This window comes from Rattus norvegicus, chromosome 1 (genome assembly GCF_036323735.1).
Source record: "Rattus norvegicus strain BN/NHsdMcwi chromosome 1, GRCr8, whole genome shotgun sequence".
NCBI classification, from domain to species: domain Eukaryota; kingdom Metazoa; phylum Chordata; class Mammalia; order Rodentia; family Muridae; genus Rattus; species Rattus norvegicus.
The window spans coordinates 56,535,792-56,554,227 of NC_086019.1; the positions used below are offsets into that span (position 1 = coordinate 56,535,792).

The 18,436-nt window shown below is 42.4% G+C and overlaps 1 long non-coding RNA gene across 6 annotated transcripts in view; it reads right to left on the reverse strand.

The window, feature by feature from the left end:
- LOC134482762 (uncharacterized) overlaps nt 1–18,436 on the reverse strand; it is a 79,228-nt gene that overhangs the window by 5,526 nt on the left and 55,266 nt on the right. For 5 of the 6 annotated variants that reach the window (XR_010059321.1, XR_010059316.1, XR_010059307.1 and 2 more), the window contains one exon: nt 1–18,436. This exon is cut by the window's right edge and continues 27,307 nt beyond it. This is a non-coding gene — a long non-coding RNA (uncharacterized LOC134482762). The other variant, XR_010059318.1, reaches the window with a different exon arrangement.

Sequence of the window (18,436 nt, forward strand, 5' to 3'; positions counted from 1 at the left end):
CTTTCCTGAGAATGTCCAAATAGACTAAATCCATCCACAATGAGGACTTGGTCATGGGCACCTAGTTGTCCAACCTGAACCACCAGAAGGATGCAGGGGTAGGGAGAAAAGAAAAAAGGCAGCAAGTCAATGCACCACAGCATTCCTCACACCACAGAGTCAGTGCACAGCAGCATTCCTCACATCACACAGTCAGTGCACAGCAGCATTCCTCACACCACACAGTCAGTGCACAGCTGCATTCCTCACACCACACAGTCAGTGCACAGCAGCATTCGTCACACCACACAGTCAGTGCACAGCAGCATTCGTCACACCACACAGTCAGTGCACAACAGCATTCCTCACACCACACAGTCAGTGCACAGCAGCATTCCTCACACCACACTGTCAGTGCACAACAGCATTCCTCACACCACACAGTATCCACAGCCATAAGCATCTGCACATTATTTCACAAAGCTCGAGTGAAGAATGCCTTTCACTGTTTCCTTTAAAACAAATACTGACCACATCTGCAATACCTCCTTGGACAACGATTTAACATAGATTTCCAGCTTATACTGGCCAGCAGCCTATGCAAAAAAAATGGTCAGAACAGCACAATTAAATCACACAGCAGGAAATGTGCAAAACCCTGCCCACATACACCCTAGTAGCTTGACTAGTTAGGAAAGTTTCTATTTTATGGTTCCAAACTTGTAAGAAAAATACTCCTGTAAAAATGGACAATTTGGTGAGAAAATGCCCATAGACTTGTAATACTCAAAATGATTATTTATAAAGTCTGAAACAGCTACAAATCCAAAGGAATGAGAAACACCTCAAGTGACTAGCCCTTACCCATATCAGGACAGAAAACCAGCTTGGTACTAAATAATCCAGCATCTGCCTTCTCTATCTTCTATTTAAACATAAGGTTTAAATTTCAAGACAAGAAATTAACTTCTTGGAGGAAGCAGTTAACAGCACTTTGTAAGGAAATATTATCCAGAAAGTGCTCTACTGGAATTCATATCCTGGGACCGAACAGTCAAACACACTTAAATAGCATTCTATGGAGAGCTAATGAAGTGTTTTAGAAAAAGTTAGGTATTGTATATAATTTCAGGATCAAAAATATTCTGCTTAGAGATCATAATATGACAACAAAAGAGCTTTGGATCACATAGGGAAGTATTAAACCATACAGTCATGTGCATGAAGCCCTACCCGGATATTACTGGAAGTTGCACAACACTATGTGTATACTTTTGTACCAAGAATAAAATTAACTTACCTTAAAAACTATGAGATAGTATTTGATATAGTAATGTATCATAAAAAGTGACTTCAGGAAATGAAGATAAATTTCTAAAGTAGCAATCAAGAAGATGTAATTTTATGTGTAAACCATCTGTGTTTCCAGCCAATAGTTAACATTTTATTTTACCTTTTTCATTGATGAGAATGGTCCATTTTCTCCCCTGCAGTAGGGAGTAGGGAAAAGACAGCAGTCATCAAGTATGCAGTGTGTTACTGTTTCATAGGCATACAACCTGTGTTTTATTTACATATAAACATAGGGATGAATATAATAATATTATGAATAAAAAAATAAATTACATTATCTATCAATAGAAATTATATATTATAAAAGAGAATTGTCTTATACAGGGTTCTTTAGAGACACAGAACTTATGGGAAATCTCTGGACAGTAAGACAATTGGTTGATGACTTGCAGTCTATAGTCCAACTCCCCAACAATGATCAGCAACAGGTATGGATAGGAGTCCAAGGATCTAGCAGTGGCTCAGTCCTACAAATCAGGCAGGCAGATGAAAGAGAGACTCTTCCTTCTTCCAATGTCCTTATATAAATCTCCAGCAGAAGGTGTGTCCCAGATTAAAGGTGTGTACCACCACAGCTGGAACTGGGACTTGCTTTGTCCTAGGTGACCTTGAACTCAGAGATCTCCTTGTCTTAAACTCCTGAGATTCACAGCCACTTTGCCTCATGATCTCCATGCCAAGATTCAGTTCAGAAATTTGTGTCTCCCAGCCTCAAATCAGGATCAAAGGTGAGCTTTCCAATTCTGGATTGAAGTTCATTCCACATATAGTCAAGTTCACAACCAAGAATAGCCATTACAAGTATATACAATGTGTCATTATACATATACAATACAGGTACATATAAATTTGAAAATACCATAACATTTTATTAGTATATGTTAACCGAGTAAAGTGACGGAGGTGGCTGTGTCATTTGTTTGCACATCGTGCATGGGTGGGAGAAGAACTTATAAGCCCTTGCATCAAATGAGGAGCTGCAGTTAACAACAGCTGATAGAAATTCACTCTTCCTTGGGGACAAGCCACTGGTAGGACTCTGATAATCCAGTGAATGTCTGTACACACAGTATGCATGTATGACTAGCACTAATAGGGCTTACTGGGATACAAAAAATGTGTGTATGTGTATTTCTGTACACACACACACACACACACACACACACACACACACACACACACACACACACACAGAGGAATGGTTTAGTGGTGCTGACTTTTAAGCCCAGGATCAGATTCAGGTGGACCTCTGTGAGTTCTAGGCTAATTTGATTTACACAGCAAGTCCCAGACCAACCAGGGCTATAGAGTCAATCGGGTGATTCTGAGAGGAATCTTGTAGAAGTTGGAGGACAGATGTTAGGGTGGATATGACCATATTTTACTGTATACATGTATGGAAATTTAAATAAATGAAAAAATACATAAGTAACTGAGATGAAAAAAGTACACTAAATAATCGCAACTTTTTGAACTGACATTTGTCTAGTTATGTGGCAAAGAAGAAATAAATATGCCTTTTACTGATTTCATCTATGGCAATGCCAGTTTCCTTGAGTCAAAACACTTAACATAGATGATTGGAAATGACCTTGAAATCACAGTTACCTGTGGGGAGCGGGTGTGGCGGTAGTCCCAAGATGGCGCCTGGGACTGCAGCTAAGTCTCGTGACTAGCATCTGACTTCCTCACACACCTGAAACTAGCCACGTCCATTGTGAGAGCTGTGCAGGTGCACCATGATGCAAGATCAGGCCATGTGACGTGGACCTATGAACTGAGATTATGCAGTCTGGACTGAGGAGGCGGAGTTGAGGGAGGATATAAGGGAGTGTGCTCGGGGGCTGGGCTGGGAGGGAGACAGAAGAAAAGAAAAGAAAGATTCCTGTTTGCATGTTGTAAGGTTCCTGAATAAACCGCTTTGAAAAGAACGCTGTGTAGTCGCTCTTTTCTGCGGGTCGGAAACAGAAGCGACAGTTACCATCAGCGTCCATGGGCTAGATTGAAAATTTATAGTTCTGATTAATGAAGCTGGAAGATATTTCATAACTTTATATTATCCACTGCAGAGGTTATTTTATAGATCTATAGAATTCCACAACTCAGCTGTGAAATCATTCCATTCTCCCAGTAAACATCCATGATACAATAATGATGTTCTAATCTCTTTGAACAGGTGCTCTGGTGCAGAGTTTGCCTGAGATAGCCCAACAGCTGCATCCTGTCTTGTCTCCTTCTAGAGAGCTTCGTGACTTTTCTGAACAGAATACAAGGTGGGTTATTTGTTTGAATTTTACTTGGGATTTTTGACTTTAGCTTTTTCCCTGATATCTTTTCCATAATTTTTATTCTATTTTCCTAACTTTGACTTTAGTTTCTTTCAATCACTTTTTGTTACATGTAATTTTTAAAATAACCCCACACTAAGTCTGGCTAAACACAGGCATCAGAGTTTCACCCAGTCCCTATGGCTAGCTCTATGCAGCTGTGTTACTCTGCATCCTGAGGCTCGATTGCTAAGCCAATTGTGAACCAGTTTAACATGAAATACCTTGACTACTCAAGATGAAATACTGCTCTTTGTTTAAGCATGTGAAAAGATAGTCTTTTTATGAGCCAAATTTAATAATAACTAATCATAAGTCTTCGTTCATGCATTGTGAACAATGGCATAAGGAATCTTTACCTTTCTTGCTTGGTTCTCTTGAATTTTCTAGTTCTTCAGGGGGGCTCATCTGCCCTTTCTGACCCAGAGAACCCTGGAAGGAGTCCAGTGCCTAATTACTTTTCCTATAAGCAGAAACATAAGGTCTTTCTCCCAAATTAGCATGCGCTTTAGCCAGTAACCAGAAAGATTTTTAGGTTGACATCTTTCCCAGAGGAATAGTAAAATAACCAGAAAATTCAAAATCACATACATTTCGAAAATTAAATACTCATACGAGGGAACTAAACCAAACAAGCAGAGTAGAAACAGTTTTTTCGGGCCTTTTCTAATCTGCCAAGACAGGACATTTAACCCTCTTTTGAGAGAATATGAGAATCCTGTGAGACACTGAGACTTTCCTAGAGGATTTCATCCTTATCCAAATTCTGCTGTCTGCCTTGGAGGCTGTAGTTTTTCTGTTAGCTCAGTTTGTCCCTGCACAGCAGGAGCTCCCAGATAATCTGGGCCCATTTGCCCTGAGTTAGCTCTGAACCTCAGGAGGAATTCCCCAGGTGACTGTGGCCAAAATTGTGTCCTCTTCTATCTTTAAACAAAATTACACCAAATTAGCAACAACTAAACCAAACTTCATTAAAAGCAGGCAGTCTTCAGTCTCCCTCTCTGCCTGGATCCATTTATTATACTGATTCTTTTTACAAGAGGAGAACTCAGAGCCTGATTTGGGTCTGTCTATCACTGTGTTTGATTAAGATTCCCATGTGCTGGAGTCACTTGACTCATCTCTGCTCATTCAGGAATCTAATTCTCTCATCCCTAGGACAAGAATCCTAACTCCCTAGTGGATTGTTGACTACCACAGGCAACATCTTCTATTGCATGAAGTTTTAAATTAAACCCATGCAAATTCCTGCTATGCTCTGGTATCAGTGGTTATCCTGAACCCACATGGCTAGCTCTATGCAGCCATCTTGTCCTGGTTCCTGCTGGTAGTTTGCTACTCTAACCACACAACTTTAATCTGAAATGCCTGGACTACTGCTTGCATTTCTCATCGCATCCACCACCTCTGGCTGACCTGCAGAAGGTTGGATAATGCTCCTTTCACAGGACTTGCCTTAGTCTTTTGAAATGAAAACCCAGAAGCTTATACTAGCCAGATTTATAGTGGTAAATCTCAAACTCCAAAAGTCCCAGTCAAAAAACAGAAAACTCAATAATATAAGTACAAGCTGAGTGCTTAGATTAGACAAATCTAACACTACACTACTCTATTGCCCATTTATGAAATCTCTAGCTACTTGTGGCTCCTGCAAGCCACATGGGCCTGCTCCATTTTCCACCTCTTCTCTCCCATCTTCTTCTTCTTGCCCGCATCATCCATCTCTATTCTTTCTCTCCCTTTCCCAAAACATTCTGCTCTATCTTTTCCTTCCATTGCCCAATGACAGGCTGTAGCCTTTATATGGCTAATTACTATTTCAATTGACATCATCTGAATATGTGATCTATTGCACTACAGGGCCGCCCTCTTGAGAGGAAAAAATTCAAACAGTAATCCACAAGACATTTTGCTCATTTTAGTTAACACATGAAGTGACGATAGCTTCAGTTTCCAAACATCTTTTTCATTATTTTTATTCTACACTTTTAAAGTTACTTCTAGGTATTATTTGTAGTATTTTTAGCTACAATGCTTACACATAGTAAGGAGGATTTCCCAAACCCTAGGCCCCAGCAGAATCTCTGAGGAGGGAAACTTCCACACTCAGTACAAAGTCTTAAGGACTTAAGGAGCAATGCCAAGGTCCCGATATCACATCATCGCCTCCCTAGCAGTCCCATGGCCATCGAACTGCTTGTAAAGAAGCATTGGTGTAGGCCACACATGGCCAAGGCAGAAACAATGATGATGGTCAACAACCTGAACAGCATCTTACTTCCACAATTAAGAGCTTATTGAAGGACAACAGCTTTACCAAAACACCTGAAAATGGGGCCACCTAGAGGAGGACAAGGGCAGGGAAATATTTAGGCAAATAATAGCAACTGTGAGCTAATGCCATGAGCACGGTATAGTACCGAGTGAACTGAAACTGGATAAGATTATGTTGGACATAACTGGAAAAGTCAAAATCATCGACTTTTGCCTTAGAAATCAAGTGGAACCAGGGCAATGCTGAACTGGCACTGTGGTCCTTTCTCTTTTGGAGCTCCTGAACTCTTCCTCAGCAAACTTTATGATAGTCCACAGAATGACATATGGACCATAGTTTTACATTTAATGGTAGATTAAAAAAAGTCAGATTTTACTCTGTCTTCATACTACAGTTTTGAAGACCGGTTGTGGCAAGTATGTATCCTAACCTCTGTGGGGTGTCAGAAGAGATGTAGGACCTCTTGGCCTCTTAATGATAGTCAACACGAAATATAGTTTGACAGTCACAGATGTGATGATGTACCCCTGGTTAAAGGAAGATTGAAAGGCTTTCCCAAATCCCTATGAAGGACTGAGCTCTGTCAGGCTAGACCCTGCAATTGTGGAAGAAATAGAACATACTGGGTACAGAGCCTAAGATATCACAACATATAATCAAACCATGGGATCATGTGGCTTACTGTACAGGCAAGTTCTCCAGGTGCAGGGCAGAACAACAGAGGCTCACACATCGAATCCAGTTATTCCCTACCCTTGATGTATACGATGCATTACCTTTGAGCTGAAGAGGAGTGGAAGCTACCCCACCCTAGTCACACTGGTCTCCACATCCTCCAATGGCCTTGTGTTTACCTTTGGCCATTATCTTGCCAAAGAGAAGGCAGAAGAGCGAAGAGGGCTGTTCTTCTCTTCTTCCGGCCACTTCAGATGAGACCCACACTGGACAAACATACATCCATGCCAGCAGTGTCGCCTGAATTCACTGAATAATCAGCTTCAGTGAGAACAACAGCAGCAATGAGAACACAGGAATGCAAATTCCTGCTATGCTCTGGTAGTAGTGGTGTTTCTCACCCCACCTGGCTAGCTCTATGCAGCCATCTTGTCCTGGTCCCTGCTGCTAGTTTGCTACTCTAACCAAACACCTTTAATCTGAAATGCTTGGACTACTGCTTGCATTTCTCATCCCATCCACCACCTCTGGCTGACCTGCAGAAGGTTGGATAATGCTCCTCTCACAGGACTTGCGTTAGTCTTTTGTAATGAAAACCCTAGAGGCTTATACTAGCCAGATTTATAGGGGTAAATCTCCAACCCCAAAAGGCCCATGCAAAGACCAGAAAACTCAGTAATATATCTACAAGCTGAGTGCTTAGATCAGACAAATACACCACGACACTACTCTATTGCCCATTTATGACATCTCTACCTTCTTGTGGCTCGTGCAAGACACATGGGGCTGCTCCATTTTCAACCTCTTCCTCCCCCATCTTCTTCTTGCCCGAATATTCCGTCTCTATTCTTCTTTCTCTCCCTACCCCAAAACATTCAGCTCTATCTTTTCCTTCCATAGCCCAAACACTGGCTGTAGCCTTTATTTGGCCAATTACTATTTCCCATGACATCACCTGAATATGTGATCTATTGCACTACAGAGTTGCCCTCTTGAGAGAGCAAGAAAAACAAAACAAAAAACTGCAGTCCACAAGACATTTTGCTCAGTTTTAGTTAACACATGCAGTGATTGTAGCTTCAGTTTCTCTACATCTTTTTCATCATTTTTATTCTATAATTTTAAGTTATTTCTAGGGAATATTTGTAGTATTCTTAGCTACAATGATTCCACATAGTAAGGAGGAGTTCCCACACCCAAGCCCCAGGCAAATTTCTGATGAGGGACACTTCCACTCTCAAAACAAAGTCTTAAAGCCCAGGGGACGCAGGAGCAACGCCTTTGCCTCAGTGGCAGACCCATGGCCATGGAACTGCTTCTAAAGAAGCAATGGTGCCTGTCACTCATGACCAAGGCAGAGACAATGATGATGGTTGACTACCTGAACAGCATCTCACTTCTACAAGTAAGAGCTTGTGGAAGGACAACAGCTTTACCAAAACACCTGAAAATGGGGCCACCTAGAGGAGGACAAGGGCAAAAAATATTTAGGCAAATAATTGCAACTGTGAGCTAATGCCATGACCAGGGTATAGTACACAGGGAATCTAAACCTGATAAGTTTATGATGGACATAAATGGAAATGTCAAAATCATCGACTTTCACCTTAGAACTCAAGTGGAACCAGGGCAATGCTGAACTGGCACTGTGGTCCTTTCTCTTTTGGAGCTCCTGAACTCTTCCTCAGCAAACTTTATGATAGTCCACAGAATGACATATGGACCATAGTTTTACATTTAATGGTAGATTAAAAAAGTCAGATTTTACTCTGTCTTCATACTACAGTTTTGAAGACCGTTTGTGGCAAGTATGTATCCAAACCTTTGTGGGGTGTCAAAAGAGATATAGGACCTCTTGGCCTCTTAATGATAGTCAATACGAAATATAGGTTGAGAGTCACAGATGTGATGATGTACCCCTGGTTAAAGGAAGACTGAAAGGCTTTCCCAAATCCCTATGAAGGACTGAGCTCTGTCAGGCTAGACCCTGCAATTGTGGAAGAAATAGAACATACTGGGTTCAGAGCCTAAGATATTGTAATATAAAATAAAACCATGGGATCATGTGGCTTACTGTACAGGCAAGTTCTCCAGGTGCAAGGCTGAACAATGGAGGCTCACACATTGAGTCCAGTTATTCCCTTTCCTTGATGGTGATGATGCATTCCTGTTGGGCTGTAGAGGAGTGGTAGCTACCTCGCCCTATACGCACAGGCCTCATCATCATCCAATGGTCTAGTGACTTCCTTTGACCACAATCTGGTCAAAAAGTAGGCAGAAGAGTCACTGGGGCTGCCCTTTGTTTCTTGAGGCCACACCAGATTACACCCACACTGGACAAACATACATCCACAGCAGCAGTGTCGCCTGAATTCATTCAACAATCATCCTCAGAGAGAACACAACAGCAATGAGAACACAGGAATGCAAATTCCTGCTATGCTCTGGTATCAGTGGTAATGCTCAACCCACATGGCCAGGTCTATGCATCCATCTTGCCTGGTTCCTGCTCCTAGTTTGCTACTCTAACCAAACAACTTTAATCTGAAATGCCTGGACTGCTGCTTGCGTTTCTTATCTCATCCACCCCATCTCCCCGACCTGCAGAAGGCTGGCCAATGCTCCTCTCACAGGATTTGCCTTAGTCTTTTGTAATGAAAACCCAAGAAGCTTCTACTAGCCAGATTTATAGGGGTAAATCTCCAACGCCAAAAGGCCCATGCAAAAACAGAAAACTCAATTATATAATTATAAGCTGAGTGCTTAGATTAGACAAATCTACCACTACACTACTCTATTGCCCATTTATAAAATCTCTACCTACTTGTGGCTCCTGCAAGCCACGTGTGCCTGCTCCATTTTCAACCTCTTTCTCCCCCATCTTCTTCTTGCCCGAATCTTCCGCCTCTATTCTTCTTTCTCTCCATTCCCCAAAAAGTTCTGCTGTGTCTTTCCTTCCATTGCCCAAACACAGGCTTTAGCCTTTATGTGGCCAATGACTATTTCACCTGACATCATCTGAATATGTGATCTATTGCACTACAGGGTTGCCCTCTTGAGAGAGCCAAAAAACAAAGAAAAAAACAAAAACAAAAAGTAAAACAAAAACAAATAAAAGAATAAATTGCAATCCCAAAGACATTTTGGTCATTTTAGTAAACACATGCTGTGAATTTAGCTTCAGTTTCCCTACATCTTTTCCACTATTTTTATTCTATACTTTTAAGTTATTTGTAGGTTATATTTGTAGTATCTTTAGCTACAATGCTTACACATAGTAAAGAGCAGACCCCACACCCTAGCCCTCAGCAGAATTTCTGATGAGGGAAAATTCCACTCTCAATACAAAGTCTTAAGGACCATGGGACACAGGAGCAACGCCTTCGACTCAGTGGCAGCCCCAGAGCAATCGAACAGCTTCTAAAGAAGCAATGGTGCCTGACACTCATGACCAAGGCAGAGACAATGATGGTCGACCACCTGAACAGCATCTCACTTCTGCAAGTAAGAACTTGTTGAAGGACAACAGCTTTACCAAAGCACCTGAAAATGGGACCACCTAGGGGAGGACAAAGGCAGGGAAATATTTAGGCAAATAATCATAACTGTGAGCTAATGAAATGACCAGGGTATAGTGCACAGGGAACAGAAACCTGATAATTTTACCATTGGACATAAATGGAGAAGTCAAAATCATAGACTTTTGCCTTAGAACCCTAGTTGAACCAGGGCAATGCTGAAGTGGCACTGTGGTGCTTTCTCTTTTGGAGCTCCTGAACTCTTCCTCAGCAACTTTATGATAGTCCACAGAATGACAAATGGACCTGAGTTTTACATTTCATGGTAGTTAAAAAAGTCAGATCTTACTCTGTATTCATACTACAATTGAGAAGACCATTGTGGCATGTATGTATCCTAACCCCTGCGGGGTGTCAGAAGAGATGGAGGACCTCTTAGCCTCCTAATGATAGTCAACATGAAATATAGGTTGACAGTCACAGATGGGATGATGTACCCCTGGTTAAAGGAAGACTGAAAGTCTTTCCCAAATCTCTATGAAGGACTGAGCTCTGTCAGGCTAGACCCTGCATTTGTGGAAGAACTGCACCATAATGGATTCTGAGTCTAAGATATTACAATGCATAATCAAACCAGGAGATCATCTTGCTTACTGTGTGCCAAAATATGCCTACCTAGAGCAAGTCAAGGCTAGGGAAATATTGTGCAAATAATAGCTGTGATGAGCCACTTCTACGGGCAAACAATACTTCACAGGGACGTGAAGCCAAAGAGTGCTGGTTTGTATATCAATTGAAAAGTCAAGATTATGAACTTTGGCCTAGTACCTCATTCTACCCAGGGGAAATGCTGAACCAGCACTGCGATACTTATACTTTTGGTGTCCCTGAACTCTTCGTTGAAAAATTTTCTTATGTTCCAAAGAACAAAATATGGACCTTGGGTGGAATTTTATAATTTTTGGCAGTCAGAAAGTTTCCATTTGATTCTCTCTTAATTTTGGAGCTGAGAAGACAGGCTGTAAAAGAGGTATATGCTGCCTCTGGTGGGGTGTCAGAAGAGCTGGAGGACCTACTTAGCCTCTTAAAGATAGTCAACCATAAATATAGGCCAACAGTCATTGTGGTCATGATGCAACCCTAGTTCAACTAAGACTAGAAGCAGTTCCCAAATCCCTATGAGCAACTGATCCCCCTCAGGCCAGACCCTGCTAATGTGAAAAAGCAATGGAATACATTGGATTCCAAGCCCTAGAAACTAAGGACACTTCAACCAGACAATATATTAACCAGACCATGTCATCCTACTTCCTTCTGCAATGGCAGGAAGTTCAGGGGCAAGGCAACAAAACATAGGCTTGGACAGACAGTACAGTGGATGTGTTGGGAAAAAGCAGGTGCTAAGACAGTGGATGTTCTGATACAGTGGCCTCCAAGTCCTTGTGAGGAAGAAGCACTTATGCCATCCAGTAATGACCATGGCAATGACAACAATTGTGTTTATCTACCCCAACATCATCTACAAGTTATTGAGACCAAAACAAGTGGATACCTTGTCATGGAGCTGGGTGAGGTTCAACATCTTTACAAATGTATCTCAAAGTATAGCTACATAGTGAAGGACAAGGCCTGGCAAAGTTTATGCAAATATTAACAGCCTGGATCTACTCTCAGGGGCACAGAATAATCACAGGACAAACAAATAATATGTTGGATAAGAAACAAAAAGCCAAAATCATTGACTTTGACCTTAGTACCCAAGACAATCAGAGCAAATGCTGAACCTTTACAATGGTGCTAACACTTTTGATGCCCATGAACTCTTCCTAGGATAAATTTATGATGGTTCAAAGAACCACATATGAATGCTAGAGTCTTACATTTTAAGGTAGTTGGAAATGTTGCCTCTATTTTCATACACGAGTTGAGAAGACATGTGGCAGGTGTGTATCTTGACCACTGTTGGGTGTCAAGAGAGCTAGATGACCTGCTTAGCAACTTAATGACAGTCAAACCCAGATATATCCATCATAGACATGATAATGCACCCCTGCTTCAAAGAAGAATGGGAGCATTTCCCAAATCCCTATGAGGAAATGATACCTCTCAAGCCACACCCTGGAATTTTGGACGTAATGCAATATGTTCCATTCAAAACACAAGACATAATGTTCCTTTATATCAAAGAAAGTCTAAGCAGATCATGGCATTCAACTGATTACTGTAAGGACAGGCTATCCAGGTGCCTGGCTTCACAACCAGCCTCAGACAGTTACTCCAGTTATGGCTCCATTCCCTACCCTTGATGAGTATGCTACTTCCGCACTAGGCCTGGACTGCAGAGAAGTGGAAACCAACCCACCATTGGCACGTTGGACTTGTCATCTCCCATAGCCTTGTTTATGCCTATGTCCATAATTCTAGTCATAGAGGATTCAGAAGAACCACTGAGACTGGCCTTCTCTTCAGGCCACTCCAGAGGACACCTGCACTGGACAAAACATACATGCCAGGGTGTCTTCTGCCTTCAGTCAACAAGCAGCCTTAGGGTGAAAAGAAGCAGCAATGAGAACACAGAAGACAACCTATTATTCCTCTGTGCCTAAGGAGAGGGCAACACTGTCCCCAGTAGTGGCCATCCAAAAGGCTTTAAGGATGGAACAAGAAATAAAAAAAAATGTCCTGATGAAATGTGTTGCTGCTCTTCATCAAGAAAGAAATCTCACCTGAGGCAGAACACCTTGTCTCTTTTGAGAAATGAAGCACAGTTAGAGCATCCAGAGAACAAGTTGCAGGCACAACCCAGGTACCTTTGTGCTAAGTCCTACCCAATTTACTCTATGAGGGTCCTCCTGTGTCTCTGATTTCCATTTGTTCAAAATTGTTTCCTTTTTAACTTCTGTAAGTACTATATGATTCTTGGTCTATGCCAAGCCCTCTTGCTGTTCTATATTTCTCTAGTTCCCAGCAGGCATTAAATATGACTGATGTGTACCACACTCTACAGACTTGTCCTGCTGACCCCATGCCTTCATCTGTACTTAGAGCACCCCAAAATACAACAGCTCCCACAAGGTCAGGCCTAGAGGCCTACTATGGGCTAATGGAATCTTCCAGAGGCAACTGTTCCTAACATATCTGGCAATTAATCACAAGAGCTGAAGAACAAATTCTTAAGTTTTCAGAAGTAACATCACATTCCATTACGCCTCAAAAATAATAACCAGCAATTCCTTCAAAACAGTGATGGTGGACTTAGTAAACAGTGTGGATCCTGTGACAATGTTGGTCCTGCAATACTGGAGGCAATGAGATAGTGCAGGTACTTTTACATTGGAGGTCAGGCAACATTGGAGGACCAGCATGAGTAGAGTTCCTGGGAAAATGGAGATGGGACTGGTACAGTGGAGGTCCTGACTAAATGCAGGTGCTGCAAGAGTGGAGGTCCTGCAAGAGTGGAGGTCCTGCAAGAGTGGAAGAACGGTGATAGTGAAGGTGCTGGGTCATTACCATACTGGAACAGTGGATGTCCTGCTACAGTGGCTGTCAAAGTGCTGGTAAAGAAGAAGCAAGGGTGACAGCCAGTAATGAAGATGGCACATGTACTGATGATTTTTGACCATTCCAACATCATTTCACTACTCCAAGTAATTGAGTCTGAAACAAGACAATACCTTGTCGTGACGCTACTTGAAGGTCACCAGTTTTACAGACACGTCTGAACAGCTGGCCAGTTGGTGGAGAACAAAACCAGGGAAACATTTAGGTAAATACTATCAGACATGAACTACTGCCATAGTCACATAATAGTTCAAAGAAACCTCAAAACACATGATATTTTCTTGGACAAGAAAGGAAAAGTCAAAGTCATGGTCTTTGGCTTTATGAACCAAGTTGATATAGGGCAAATAGAGAACTGACACTATGATGATTACCTTTTGCTGCCGTGGAGCTCTATCTAGGCAAATTTTATGATAGTCCAAAGAATGACACAGGGAAGACATGAGTAGTCTTACATTTCATGGTAGTCAGAGGTTTCATTTGACTAGTCATAAAAGGGCTGAGAAGTCAGGTTGTAGCCTGTGTGAATCCTGCCCCCTGTGGGATATGAGAAGAGCTGGATGACCTGCATAAGTTCTTAATGAGAGTAAACCCCGGATACAGGCTGACAGTCATGGACGCCATCATGCAAATCTAGTTCAAGAGAGACAGAAAAGCATTCCCAAATCCCTATGAGCAACTGATCACACTCAGGACAGAACTTGCAATTGTGGAAGCAATACAATATATTTGGTTCCAAGCCCTAGATACTACAGGTACCAAAAAAAGTATATCAAGACCATGGCATCCTATTGCTTACTGCAAGGGCAGGCTATCAAGGGACATGGCTGCACAACACAGTGTCACCTAGTGAGAACAGTTATGGCACCATTCCCTAACATTGATGCTGCTGCTGCTTTCCCTCTAGGAATAAAGAAGAGCAGAAGCCAGCCCACCATCAGCACATTAGTTTCGTCATCTTCCAATGGTCTAACTTCTGTTTTTATCCAAAATTCTTGTTATAGAGTAGGCAGAAGACCCAGTGGGACTGGCCTTCTCTTCAGGCCACTCCAGATGACACCAACACTGGACAAAAGACACTGTCTCCCACATTTACTGAATGAGCAGCTTCAGGGAGAAGAGCAGCATCAATGAGAACAGAAAAAACAACATATTCTCTGTCTGTGCTTCAGAAGAGTGCAAGATATTCACCAGCTGGTGTCGGAGCAGAGGCTTTAAGAGATGGAGGAAGAAATGGGGGAAGTTCCCTGATGAACCTTTGTTATGGCTTTACACCCAGAAAGAAACTTCACAAGAGGCAGGACAGAGTCTCCCCAAAAAGAACGAATAAGGATAGCATGCAGAGAACAAGGACCAGGTACAGCCCAGGTACCTTGGTGCTTTATCTTACTCAGTTGGCTCTGTGCTGGTTCTTCCTCTATCATTTCCATTTCTTTAAAATTGGTACCTTCTTACCTTCTGTAAGTACTTTTTGATTCTTCCTCTATGCCAAGGGTTATTCCTGTTCTGGATTTCTCCTCTTCCCATCAGGAACTCAATGTGACTGATGTATACCCCACTCTACAAAGTTATCACTTGCTGATCCTATCCTTTCACCTGAATTGCATTACCCTCTGAAAGGCAACAGCTCCCACAAGGTGAGGAATAGAGGGATATGAGCTATTGTGATCTTCCAGGGGATAACAGTCCTAGAACATGTGGAAATCAGTCACATGTGCTAAAAAAACAAATTCTTGGGCTTTCAAACGTAACATCACATTCCAGTAAGGGTGAAATATAATAACTAGCAATGTCAATAAAAATTGAAAGTGAACTTGATGCAGCTGTGCCTATCATGAGTCAGTGTAGGTCCTGAAACAATGTAGGCACAGAGATAGTGGAATTACTGTAACAATGGAAGTCCACCATTATTGGCAATCATAAAATATTGGAGATAATGAGAGAGTGGAGATTAGGCTGGAACAGTGGGTGTCCTATAACAACGGAGGCACTGTAAAAGTGGATGTCCTGCAACCAGAGATGTCCTTCAATAATGGAGCTACTTGGACTGAGGAAGTCCGTAATACTGGAGGTCCTGGGACAGTGGAGGTTCTGCAAGAATGGTATTCCTGTCAATGTAAAAGTAATGAAACTATGGAGAACCCTCAAAAATGGAGGTCACGTGCCAGCAGAAGTCCTGCAAAAGTCTAAAAGAGTTGATATCCTGTGACAGTGGAGGCCCTGTGACAATGGAGGTCCTGGAACATTGGAGGTCCTGCCCCTGAGGCAGTTCAGTTGCTCCAACATTGGAGGCCCTGAAACAGTGAAGGTCCTGAGACAGTGGAGGTTCTTTGATAGTTAAGGTGATTGGAGAGTGAAGGTCCAGTGTCCGTTGAGGTCCTGCGACATTGGAGGTCCTACAGATATAGTAGACGTCCTGAGACAGTGGAGATGAGCCTGGAAGAGTGGAAGTCCTGTGACAGAGGAGGTCCTGTGACAGTGGTGGACATGCAACAGTGGAAATCCTTCAACACTGGAGGTCCTACAAAGGTAGAGGTCCTGAGACAGTAGATTTACAGTGAGAATGGAGGTCATGCAACAGTGGACTTTCTGTGCCAATTGACATCCTATAAATTCTAGTTGGTAAGATAATCGATGTGCTTCAACAGTGGAGGTCCTACAATAGTGAAGGTCCTTCAAGAGTGGCAGCCTGATACACTGGAAAACCTGCAACAGTGGGCATCCCTTAAGAGTTTAGTTGCTGCAACAGTGAAAGTCCAGCAAATGTGTACATCCTGTGCTAGTAGATGTCCTCAAATTTGTAGTCCTTAGAAAGTGGAGTTGCCTAGACAGCAGAGTATCTATCACAGTGGAGTTGCTGCATAGTGGACATCAAAGTCCTGCTAATGTAGAAGCAATGAGCCAGCCAGTAATGACCATGGCAGTAATGATAATGGGTAACCACCTCAACATGATCTCACTTCTTCAAGTCATTGTGAGCAAAACAAAATTATGTCTCATCATGGAGCTTGTTGAAGGTCAACAGCTTTCCAAATTCATCCAAAAGTATGGCTACCTAGAACAGGACAAGGTCAGGAAAATATTTTGCAAAGAACAGCAGTGATGATCTACTGCCATGGGCACACAATGTTTCACAGCTACCTGAAGCCATATAATATAATGTTGGATTTCAATGGAAAAGCCACAATCAGCAACTTTATCCATAGTACCCCAATTGAACAGGGCAAATGCTAAACCGGCACTATGGTGCTTACAATTTTGGTGCCCTTGAACTCTTCTTTGTCAATGTTTATGGTCAACCATCATAATTTTCTATTACTAACAGTAAACCCCAGATATAAGCTGACAATCACAGATGTAATAACGCAATCCTGCTTCAAAGAATGGGAGGAAAGTAATAAAATATATTCAGTTCTAAGCCCGAGATATAAAGAATCTTTATATTAAAGATAGTATAACCAGACCATGGCCTCCAATTGCTTACTGGAAGGGCAGGCTATCCAAGTGCCTGGCTTCACAACCAGTCTCAGACTGGCTCCATTCCCTACCCTTATGATTATGCTGCTTTCCCACTAGGACTTTAGAGTGGAAACCAACCCACCATTGGCACATTGGACTTGTCATCCCCCCTGGCCTCGTTTCTGCCTATGTCCAAAACACTAGTCATAGAGGATTAAGAACCACTGAGACTGGCCTTCTCCTCCAGGCACTCCAGATGACACCCATGCAGGACAAAGAATACATGCTAGAGTGTCTGCTGCCTTCAGTCAACAAGCAGTCTCAGGGAGAACAGAAGCAGTAATGACAACACAGAAGACAATACATGATATTTTCTTGGACAAGAAAGGAAAAGTCAAAGTCATGGTCTTTGGCCTTATGAACCAAGTTGATATAGGGCAAATACAGAACCAACACTATGATGATTACCCTTTGCTTTTATCTCTCTGTGCCTCTGGAGTAGGCAAGTATGTCCCCAGCATGGCCTGGCCCAGAGGATTTAAGAGATGGTCTAAGAAATTAGGAATATCCAAATGAAGCAGTGTTCTTTTGTTCGATCATGCAAGAAAACTCCCCTGGGACAGGACAGTGTCTGTCCTGAGAAATGAGGGATAGACACAGCATCCAAAGAACAAGCAGCAGGCAGGCACAGCCCAGGTACCTTTGTGCCTTGTCCTGCCCAGTTTGCTCTGTGCTGATTCCTCCTGTGTCTCTGATTTCCATTTCTGCAAATAGTTTCCGTTTTAACTTCTGTAAGTACTGTCTGTTTCTTCCTCCTCCCCATGCCTTCTCCCTATTCTGGATTTCTCCTTTTCCCAGCAAGGACTCAATGTGACTGATGTGTACCCCGGACTACAGAGTTGTCCTGCTGACCCCATGCCTTCACCTGGACTGTAACACCCCCGAAACAAAACAGCTGCCACAAGGCGAGGTCTAGAGGGCTGTGGGCTCGTGCACAACTCTAGGGGCAACTGATCCTAGCACATCTGGTAATTAGTCACAAGATGTGCAGGAAAAATTGTTATTTTTTCAAAAATACCATCACATTCCATTAAGCCTCAAAACTAATAACCAGCAATGCTTTCAAAAAAGGGACAGGGGAATTAATGAAACAGTGCAGATCCTGAGACAGTTTGGGGCCTGCAACTGTGGAGGCACTGGGATAGTGCAGTTTTGTATTTGAGGTTGTGAACATTGGAGGTCCTGTAAGAGTGGAGGTCCTGAGACATTGGAGATGGGACTGGTACAGT